Source organism: Squalius cephalus (assembly GCF_949319135.1).
Source record: "Squalius cephalus genome assembly, chromosome: 8".
NCBI classification, from domain to species: domain Eukaryota; kingdom Metazoa; phylum Chordata; class Actinopteri; order Cypriniformes; family Leuciscidae; genus Squalius; species Squalius cephalus.
In genome coordinates this window covers 3,609,399-3,622,415 of record NC_137129.1, presented here as the reverse complement: position 1 = coordinate 3,622,415, position 13,017 = coordinate 3,609,399, and the positions used below count along the sequence as shown (strand labels likewise).

Here is a 13,017-nt window from a genome sequence, read left to right as displayed (position 1 = left end):
TTGTTTCTTGAGCAGTAAATCAGCATATTAGAATGATTTCTGAAGCATCATGTGGCATTGAAGACTGGAGTAATGATGCTGAAAATTCAGTTTTGATCACATTACATTTTAAAACGCATTCAAATGGAAAACATAAGCAAATAGTTATTTAAAGTTTTACACAACTCACACTAAAATGTGCTTCACATTCTGTTAAGGCCAGACTGAATTGATCAAGGATCCTATTAAATTGAATCATTTTCAGCCATGGTGTTTTTCAAACTAATTTTAATAGCTGCTCTTTTTGGTCTGGCAAGGAAGTCTGAGTTCTGAAGGTTACTGTATGTTTTCATTATACATTGAGTTCTTTTATCTCAAAAGATCAAGGCAAATTTGATTCCTCATGGTATGACCTCATTACGGAGTTATTTCTACCTGATCCGACTCATAAAATCACTTTCATTAGTATTACCTAATGCAGTCAGGCTGGTTGGGTCACAGTTAATAGTGTTTTGAACTTGGAAAAAAACAGTTAATTTAGATGTTACCACATGAAACTTATTTTTAGGTTACCTGACAGCACATTAATTGTTTACAGTGTATTTCTGAGCAGGAACTTAAGCAGGTGTGGATTGCAGGGTATTCGGCAACCTTATTCAACAGCAGATGTTCATGCAATGGACTTCATCATGGTCAACAAGGCATGGAGCCTTTCCACGCTGTTGGGCTAATACTGTTATTAGCTTGTGAAATGGAACTCTAACCGCTGCTGCAAAATGAAAAACAGGGTGAGAGGGAGAGAGAGAAAACAGAAAGAGAGGAAACTACAGTATTTGGTCCCTTCAGTCACACTTAGAATATGCATAATTGTGTTTTTAATTATATGAACAAAATGTCAAACGAGCTGACATGCATTTTAAACAAAAAATATAGCACAAACAGACTTTAAGAACTTTTCACAATCAATCAATCAATCAATCATATAATAATAATATAAAATATGAAAACACTTTTTTATTTCTTTTTTTTATTTTAGCAAGTTGCCACATTTTCATTTAGTTTAATTTGATATACTAAAATGAATCTGAAAACTGAAATAAAAAGCTGCATTAAAACAACAAAATTACTAAAACTTTAACTTAAATTAAAATGGAAAATATAAAAATGAAAAATTTGTCTCAAAATATAGTCATCTCAAAATAACACTGTAATGAAGATTATGACTGTAAAGATATAATAAAGGCAGCATAAAAGTGATATATAAAACTTGTACACTGACTCAACAATTTAGACTGAACTCACTGACTCAACGATTCAGACTGAACTCACTGACTCAACGATTCAGACTGAACTCACTGACTCAACGATTCAGACTGAACTCACTGACTCAACGATTCAGACTGAACTCACTGACTCAACGATTCAGACTGAACTCACTGACTCAACGATTCAGACTGAACTCATTGACTCAACGATTCAGACTGAACTCACTGACTCAACGATTCAGACAGAACTCACTGACTCAACGATTCAGACTGAACTCACTGACTGAACGATTCAGGCTGAACTCACTGACTCAACGATTCAGACTGAACTCACTGACTCAACGATTCAGACTGAACTCATTGACTCAACGATTCAGACTGAACTCACTGACTCAACGATTCAGACAGAACTCACTGACTCAACGATTCAGACAGAACTCACTGACTCAACGATTCAGACAGAACTCACTGACTCAACGATTCAGACTGAACTCACTGACTCAACGATTCAGACAGAACTCACTGACTCAACGATTCAGGCTGAACTCACTGACTCAACGATTCAGGCTGAACTCACTGACTCAACGATTCAGACAGAACTCACTGACTCAACGATTCAGACAGAACTCACTGACTCAACGATTCAGACTGAACTCACTGACTCAACGATTCAGACTGAACTCACTGACTCAACGATTCAGACAGAACTCACTGACTCAACGATTCAGACAGAACTCACTGACTCAACGATTCAGACTGAACTCACTGACTCAACGATTCAGACTGAACTCACTGACTCAACGATTCAGACTGAACTCACTGACTCAACGATTCAGGCTGTACTCACTGACTCAACGATTCAGACAGAACTCACTGACTCAACGATTCAGACAGTACTCACTGACTCAACGATTCAGACTGAACTCACTGACTCAACGATTCAGACTGAACTCACTGACTCAACGATTCAGACAGAACTCACTGACTCAACGATTCAGACTGAACTCACTGACTCAACGATTCAGACAGAACTCACTGACTCAACGATTCAGACTGAACTCACTGACTCAACGATTCAGACTGAACTCACTGACTCAACGATTCAGACTGTACTCACTGACTCAACGATTCAGACTGAACTCACTGACTCAACGATTCAGACTGAACTCACTGACTCAACGATTCAGACTGAACTCACTGACTCAACGATTCAGACTGAACTCACTGACTCAACGATTCAGACTGAACTCACTGACTCAACGATTCAGACTGAACTCACTGACTCAACGATTCAGACTGAACTCACTGACTCAACGATTCAGACTGAACTCACTGACTCAACGATTCAGACTGAACTCACTGACTCAACGATTCAGACTGTACTCACTGACTCAACGATTCAGACAGAACTCACTGACTGACTCAACGATTCAGACTGAACTCACTGACTCAACGATTCAGACAGAACTCACTGACTCAACGAATCAGACTGAACTCACTGACTCAACGATTCAGACTGAACTCACTGACTCAACGATTCAGACAGAACTCACTGACTCAACGATTCAGACAGTACTCACTGACTCAACGATTCAGACAGTACTCACTGACTCAACGATTCAGACTGAACTCACTGACTCAACGATTCAGACTGAACACACTGACTCAACGATTCAGACTGTACTCACTGACTCAACGAATCAGACTGAACTCACTGACTCAACGAATCAGACTGAACTCACTGACACAACGATTCAGGCTGAACTCACTGACTCAACGATTCAGACTGAACTCACTGACTGACTCAACGATTCAGACTGAACTCACTGACTCAACGATTCAGACAGAACTCACTGACTCAACGATTCAGACAGAACTCACTGACTCAACGATTCAGACAGAACTCACTGACACAACGATTCAGGCTGAACTCACTGACTCAACGATTCAGACAGAACTCACTGACTCAACGATTCAGACTGAACTCACTGACACAACGATTCAGGCTGAACTCACTGACTCAACGATTCAGACTGAACTCACTGACTGACTCAACGATTCAGACTGAACTCACTGACTCAACGATTCAGACAGAACTCACTGACTCAACGATTCAGACAGAACTCACTGACTCAACGATTCAGACTGAACTCACTGACACAACGATTCAGGCTGAACTCACTGACTCAACGATTCAGACTGAACTCACTGACTGACTCAACGATTCAGACTGAACTCACTGACTCAACGATTCAGACAGAACTCACTGACTCAACGATTCAGACAGAACTCACTGACTCAACGATTCAGACAGAACTCACTGACTCAACGATTCAGACAGTACTCACTGACTCAACGATTCAGACTGAACTCACTGACTCAACGATTCAGACAGAACTCACTGACTCAACGATTCAGACAGAACTCACTGACTCAACGATTCAGACTGTACTCACTGACTCAACGATTCAGACAGTACTCACTGACTCAACGATTCAGACTGAACTCACTGACTCAACGATTCAGACTGAACTCACTGACTGACTCAACGATTCAGACTGAACTCACTGACTCAACAATTCAGACTGTACTCACTGACTCAACGATTCAGACAGAACTCACTGACTCAACGATTCAGACTGAACTCACTGACTCAACGATTCAGACTGAACTCACTGACTCAACGATTCAGACTGAACTCATTGACTCAACGATTCAGACTGAACTCACTGACTCAACGATTCAGACTGAACTCACTGACTCAACGATTCAGACTGAACACACTGACTCAACGATTCAGACTGTACTCACTGACTCAACGATTCAGACTGAACACACTGACTCAACGATTCAGACTGTACTCACTGACTCAACGAATCAGACTGAACTCACTGACTCAACGAATCAGACTGAACTCACTGACACAACGATTCAGGCTGAACTCACTGACTCAACGAATCAGACTGAACTCACTGACTCAACGATTCAGACAGAACTCACTGACTCAACGATTCAGACAGTACTCACTGACTCAACGATTCAGACAGTACTCACTGACTCAACGATTCAGACTGAACTCACTGACTCAACGATTCAGACTGAACACACTGACTCAACGATTCAGACTGTACTCACTGACTCAACGAATCAGACTGAACTCACTGACTCAACGAATCAGACTGAACTCACTGACACAACGATTCAGGCTGAACTCACTGACTCAACGATTCAGACTGAACTCACTGACTGACTCAACGATTCAGACTGAACTCACTGACTCAACGATTCAGACAGAACTCACTGACTCAACGATTCAGACAGAACTCACTGACTCAACGATTCAGACAGAACTCACTGACTCAACGATTCAGACTGTACTCACTGACTCAACGATTCAGACAGTACTCACTGACTCAACGATTCAGACTGTACTCACTGACTCAACGATTCAGACTGAACTCACTGACTGACTCAACGATTCAGACTGAACTCACTGACTCAACGATTCAGACAGAACTCACTGACTCAACGATTCAGACAGAACTCACTGACTCAACGATTCAGACAGAACTCACTGACTCAACGATTCAGACAGAACTCACTGACTCAACGATTCAGACTGAACTCACTGACTGACTCAACGATTCAGACTGTACTCACTGACTCAACAATTCAGACTGTACTCACTGACTCAACGATTCAGACAGAACTCACTGACTCAACGATTCAGACAGAACTCACTGACTCAACGATTCAGACTGTACTCACTGACTCAACGATTCAGACTGAACTCACTGACTCAACGATTCAGACAGTACTCACTGACTCAACGATTCAGACTGTACTCACTGACTCAACGATTCAGACTGAACTCACTGACTCAACGATTCAGACTGAACACACTGACTCAACGATTCAGACTGTACTCACTGACTCAACGAATCAGACTGAACTCACTGACTCAACGAATCAGACTGAACTCACTGACACAACGATTCAGGCTGAACTCACTGACTCAACGATTCAGACTGTACTCACTGACTCAACGAATCAGACTGAACTCACTGACTCAACGAATCAGACTGAACTCACTGACACAACGATTCAGGCTGAACTCACTGACTCAACGATTCAGACTGAACTCACTGACTGACTCAACGATTCAGACTGTACTCACTGACTCAACGATTCAGACTGAACTCACTGACTGACTCAACGATTCAGACTGAACTCACTGACTCAACGATTCAGACAGAACTCACTGACTCAACGATTCAGACAGAACTCACTGACTCAACGATTCAGACAGAACTCACTGACTCAACGATTCAGACAGAACTCACTGACTCAACGATTCAGACTGTACTCACTGACTCAACGATTCAGACTGTACTCACTGACTCAACAATTCAGACTGTACTCACTGACTCAACGATTCAGACAGAACTCACTGACTCAACGATTCAGACAGAACTCACTGACTCAACGATTCAGACAGAACTCACTGACTCAACGATTCAGACTGAACTCACTGACTCAACGATTCAGACTGTACTCACTGACTCAACGATTCAGACTGAACTCACTGACTCAACGATTCAGACAGTACTCACTGACTCAACGATTCAGACAGTACTCACTGACTCAACGATTCAGACTGAACTCACTGACTCAACGAATCAGACTGAACTCACTGACTCAACGAATCAGACTGAACTCACTGACACAACGATTCAGGCTGAACTCACTGACTCAACGAATCAGACTGAACTCACTGACTCAACGATTCAGACTGTACTCACTGACTCAACGACTCAGACAGTACTCACTGACTCAACGATTCAGACTGAACTCACTGACTCAACGAATCAGACTGAACTCACTGACTCAACGAATCAGACTGAACTCACTGACTCAACGAATCAGACTGAACTCACTGACTCAACGAATCAGACTGAACTCACTGACACAACGATTCAGACTGAACTCACTGACTCAACGATTCAGACTGAACTCACTGACTCAACGATTCAGACTGAACTCACTGACTCAACGATTCAGACTGAACTCACTGACTCAACGATTCAGACTGAACTCACTGACTCAACGAATCAGACTGAACTCACTGACTCAACGAATCAGACTGAACTCACTGACACAACGATTCAGGCTGAACTCACTGACTCAACGAATCAGACTGAACTCACTGACTCAACGATTCAGACAGTACTCACTGACTCAACGATTCAGACTGAACTCACTGACTCAACGATTCAGACTGAACACACTGACTCAACGATTCAGACTGTACTCACTGACTCAACGAATCAGACTGAACTCACTGACTCAACGAATCAGACTGAACTCACTGACACAACGATTCAGGCTGAACTCACTGACTCAACGATTCAGACTGAACTCACTGACTGACTCAACGATTCAGACTGAACTCACTGACTCAACGATTCAGACAGAACTCACTGACTCAACGATTCAGACAGAACTCACTGACTCAACGATTCAGACAGAACTCACTGACTCAACGATTCAGACTGTACTCACTGACTCAACGATTCAGACAGAACTCACTGACTCAACGATTCAGACTGAACTCACTGACTGACTCAACGATTCAGACTGAACTCACTGACTCAACGATTCAGACAGAACTCACTGACTCAACGATTCAGACAGAACTCACTGACTCAACGATTCAGACAGAACTCACTGACTCAACGATTCAGACTGTACTCACTGACTCAACGATTCAGACTGTACTCACTGACTCAACGATTCAGACTGTACTCACTGACTCAACGATTCAGACTGAACTCACTGACTGACTCAACGATTCAGACTGAACTCACTGACTCAACGATTCAGACAGAACTCACTGACTCAACGATTCAGACAGAACTCACTGACTCAACGATTCAGACAGAACTCACTGACTCAACGATTCAGACAGAACTCACTGACTCAACGATTCAGACTGAACTCACTGACTGACTCAACGATTCAGACTGTACTCACTGACTCAACAATTCAGACTGTACTCACTGACTCAACGATTCAGACAGAACTCACTGACTCAACGATTCAGACAGAACTCACTGACTCAACGATTCAGACTGTACTCACTGACTCAACGATTCAGACTGAACTCACTGACTCAACGATTCAGACAGTACTCACTGACTCAACGATTCAGACTGTACTCACTGACTCAACGATTCAGACTGAACTCACTGACTCAACGATTCAGACTGTACTCACTGACTCAACGAATCAGACTGAACTCACTGACTCAACGAATCAGACTGAACTCACTGACACAACGATTCAGGCTGAACTCACTGACTCAACGATTCAGACTGTACTCACTGACTCAACGAATCAGACTGAACTCACTGACTCAACGAATCAGACTGAACTCACTGACACAACGATTCAGGCTGAACTCACTGACTCAACGATTCAGACTGAACTCACTGACTGACTCAACGATTCAGACTGTACTCACTGACTCAACGATTCAGACTGAACTCACTGACTGACTCAACGATTCAGACTGAACTCACTGACTCAACGATTCAGACAGAACTCACTGACTCAACGATTCAGACAGAACTCACTGACTCAACGATTCAGACAGAACTCACTGACTCAACGATTCAGACAGAACTCACTGACTCAACGATTCAGACTGTACTCACTGACTCAACGATTCAGACTGTACTCACTGACTCAACAATTCAGACTGTACTCACTGACTCAACGATTCAGACAGAACTCACTGACTCAACGATTCAGACAGAACTCACTGACTCAACGATTCAGACAGAACTCACTGACTCAACGATTCAGACTGAACTCACTGACTCAACGATTCAGACTGTACTCACTGACTCAACGATTCAGACTGAACTCACTGACTCAACGATTCAGACAGTACTCACTGACTCAACGATTCAGACAGTACTCACTGACTCAACGATTCAGACTGAACTCACTGACTCAACGATTCAGACTGAACTCACTGACTCAACGATTCAGACTGTACTCACTGACTCAACGAATCAGACTGAACTCACTGACTCAACGAATCAGACTGAACTCACTGACACAACGATTCAGGCTGAACTCACTGACTCAACGATTCAGACTGAACTCACTGACTCAACGATTCAGACTGTACTCACTGACTCAACGATTCAGACTGAACTTGACTCAACGATTCAGACTGAACTCACTGACTCAACGATTCAGACTGAACTCACTGACTCAACGATTCAGACAGAACTCACTGACTCAACGATTCAGTTGCAACAGTTAGCAGCTAACAGGAGAGAAGAATATCAGTGGGTATTGACTACAGTTATGGTGCTTTTAGGCCCTTTTTTAAACTTGACAGCCACAATCCCCATTTGTTTTAATTTCACAATATTACTGTATCAAATAATTGCAGCCATGTTGAGCATCGATGAAGCACATTTAAAAAATCTGGCCTCAAACTTAGTGTATATTTATATGTATTAACAGAGACACACACACACACACTAACAATCAATTGATGAGATTAGTTTTCCCGGTATGCAGCTGAACATACAAACGCTTCAGCCTATGCTGCAGTTTGCACATTTACCACAAGATGTCAGTAACTCAAGCTAGACAGTGCAATAGATGGAGATGGAGCCAGAGAAAGAGAGAGAGCCCTCTTTTCCTCAACCGTGGCTTTGCTCTTGGCAGAAAACACTGCACAGCAACAGACCAGACTGCTACTCCTTTACATCCACTAGATAGGGAGAAAACGTAGCCTGTCACTCTCTCTCCTTCTCTGGCTATTCAAAACAAGCCACTTGGTATGTGAGACATCTTTCGAGAGGCCACACGAATGGCGTGTCACTCTCCTCTTACAGGCCACTGGAATATAACGGAGTGACAGACTGTATTCTGAGCCTACATTCGATACTTGTAACCCATGGTTGAATGAATTTCATTCTGCATTCCTAGAAAGTGCAATGAGAAGGACTGGATGAAGAGGAGAGTTTAGTTTGTGGGTTTTACAGCCTCCAAAACGATGAACTGAATGGCGGCGGTAAGCGTCAAGCCTGAAAGCAGTGCATTTAAAGGGATAGTACACCAGAAAAATTTACCAAAACTTGTATTTATCCTTTTTGGTGCTAGAGGGTCTATAGACACTATTAAACTGTCATATTATGTCAAGAACAATGTGAAGAGACTAATAAAATGTATGTTTTTGTGACATGCTTTTAGATTGACATGAGAACGAGTAAATAATGACAGAATTTTCATTTAAAATGTCATCTGTCTGAGTAAATTTCAATTATCAGTGGATCTATGGTGATGCTGCATGCTTTTATAACCAGCTCACAGTCTTCCTGTATTCCCATGCATTCACATCTCATGCATATGCATGACTTAAAGACACAGGGATGAATTAGGTATATTCTCAGCGGCTCTTGATTTTCACATTCTGGCCATGCGTCAGTACAGTGCTCCGGCGCTGACACCTCCATCACATGGCAAAACAAACGGCAAATGATTTATGGCGATGGGTAGCTTTGAGTGACAGGACGGGGATGAGTAATTGCTGGTGGCTGCTCTGGCTTCCTCTGTCCCATCCTCGCTACATGCTGATGACTAATTACACTGCTAGATCCACAGGCTAAGCGTCGGCAATTACACCTGGCTTCACTCAGGGGGTCTCGTACACAGTCTGACACACATGGTGACACCCGGCGTTTACTACATCAACCACTCGCAGCCCGACAGCCACATGTATGAATGCTTTCTGCACAGACGGAGGGGGCCTGAGGTGTGAGGAGAAGAAAGAGGGGGACATTTACAATATCTCAAAGTGAAGGTGAAAGGGAGCACAGTGGAATAAGGTGAAAGACAATTACTAATAGAGAAGGGATATATAGGCGACCACTGATAAGAGAACATCAGCAACAATATTATTATATTAAAACTAGATAATTATAGACTAATATTGTAATAATGATAGATAAATAAATCAATAAACGTTATTTTTTTATTTTTTTTAGATGCAAACCAGTTAATTATCATACACCGGTAACACATTCATTTTACAGTGTCCTAGTTACATATATTACATGTAGTTACTATAGTAATAACTATGCATAATTGCATGCAACTAACCCTAAACCAAACCCGGTTACACTTTATTTTAAGATGTCATTGTTACAGTGTAATTATATATTTAAGTACTCAGTAATTTTAAGCAACTACATGTACTTACTATAGGGTTAGGGTAGGATCAAGATTTGGTTTAGGGTTAGTTGCATGTAATTATGCATAGTTTACTGTTATTACTATAGTAACTAAATGTAACATGTAACAATGACACTGCAAAATAAAGTGTCACCAAATAAAGTGTAACCGTATATACCAATGAAGCTAGTAATGAGGATTTTGATTCATCCCAGTGATTCATATCTTTTGATTCTGTTCACCAAAAATAATAATTGAAATTCATGCACTGATTAATTCAGTGAGTCTTTCTGTAGGTTACAAAACTACACTGGTAAAGGCGACGAGTAATTATCTGAGTATTATGAGCAGGGCTGGGGAAAGTTATTTTTTTAAGTAATGCGTTACAATATTGCCTTACTCACTAAAAAGTAACAATTTTTTTTTTTTTGCATGAGTAGTGTGTTAAGTTACTTTTGCGTTACTTTTTCCTGGGCTGGACTTGCTTGTTTTTTTGTTTTTTTTTAACAACAACAACAAAAATTCTATTTTTGGCTAATGCAAAGGCTCTTTAAAACTAAGGGCCCTATCTTGCACCCAGCGCAATTGACTTTGTACGTCGTGTATCATTCCTATTTTGCACCTGACGCACACAGCGGACTTTTCCCTCCACAGACGCACGTCGGTAAATTAGGGAATGAACTTGCGCGAGGAGGCGTGTTCCGGCGCAAACGTTCCCTGGTGCTATTTTGCAGTTTCAGAAAACAATTCCGCCACAGACCAGGAGTAACCTAGTCTAAAGTCAGTGGTGTGTTGCGCATGTTATTCATATGCTATTTTAAGTGCGCATGCTTGGCCATAATCAATGTAGTGTGTGCACAACGCGCATGCACTTTGCTTCTCTCATCTACACACAGACGCAGCAGTTCTCATTTTTAGGAAACCACACATTATTACAAGGAAAAATATTACCACATGAGGGAAATCATTGTTGTGACCATGAAGATGTGAAAAAATAGGCATACATCTAGCTTACACATTTACCCAAATTTTTATACACCTGTTTAACCGAAGTTAATTTGGGTGGGTTTCTCCATCACCATACAATGTCACTTCTCTGTGTTTTACGGCCCTGACGAGAACGTCGGTCTCCTCGGCTGTGAACCGCTCCTGGCGTGCGCCTGGCAAATCTGCCATGGAACAAGCGCGCCTGCTCTTAAAGGGAATGTGAGATGTCGCTCTGATTGGTTTATTTAAAATTACGCCCAAACCACACCTATGAGTAATGAAGCTATTTCAGACCAACCCATTTTAGATTTGCGTCCGAGATCCGCCCACAACGTTACTTGCGTTTTGCGCTTGATACTTGCGTTTCAGATCGTTAAAATAGGGCCCCAAAAGTGAAATGAATAAGCCTCAAGCTGAAGGAAATGCAAATTCACACCTGTACAGTAGCTCAAGCATACCTTACAGATGTGCTGCCATTCTGGATTCCAGAATAATAGGAATACATATTTGCAATAAAAAATAAACACAAATGTGATGTTAATTCCTGATTATAAGTAAATACCTGCTCACATTTAGTCTAGAACTACAATAACCATCATGTTCACACAGTGCACACAACGCCTCTGAACGTACTCCTGATTTCTCTAAACATGGGGACAGAAGAGGTGTCAGTCAACTTGCTTATCTGAAAAAGTAACTCCAGATATGTTGCTATAAATTTTAAAATGAGTTACTTTACTTGTTACTTGAAAAAACTAATCTGATACACGTACATGTAATGCGTTACCCCCAACACTGATTATGAGGGAGTCTTTGAATAGTTCACTCAAAAGAGCCCTTTATAACAAAAACACCACAACAGCACTCATTTACAAATCTAAAGCTAAATGATGTCTGATGTCAAAGTCTCTCTTATTTCTTATCATTATAGTTGATTAAATACAATGTTTATGAGCATTACAGTACAGTATATTGGCTATCGGCTTCTCTGACCTCTTGGTTATTGAAAAATAACATATCAGTCAATCATTATATATAAGACATGAGTCATATTTTCAAACCGAATACCAGATGTTTGTGCAATCACAGTTTGAGAGGGGACGCTTAATTGCCTTCCAACCAAACAATCATTTAAACCCATTTAAAATTTTGTTTTGATATATCCGAGCAAAGCTCTAAATGATTCAGACAGATCTGTACATATTTAAAGATTAATCACTGAAATCTTCAGATGTCAGACTCAGTCCCTGGCATTGTTAGTTTATAATTAATTTAAACTGCACTCTTTTTAGAGTCCCAGCCAGGTCACATTAATAATCATTACTGATGTAAAATAAGGACGGAAGACATCTATCACCCATCAAGATCTGAGACTCGCCCACACAAGTTTCACAGGCAAGACAGAACGAACGAGCAAACAAACGAATGAGCAAATGCAGCGGCTGCGACGTGACTCTTAAATTTTATATAGCTCAACACACCCTCAGAGTGCTCGCCTTACGGGGTCATGACAGTCTAAATGAATCCT

General features: G+C 41.4%; 1 protein-coding gene across 4 annotated transcripts in view; it reads right to left on the bottom strand.

The window, feature by feature from the left end:
• csmd3b (CUB and Sushi multiple domains 3b) overlaps positions 1-13,017 on the bottom strand; it is a 457,418-nt gene that overhangs the window by 386,161 nt on the left and 58,240 nt on the right. The window lies entirely within an intron of this gene.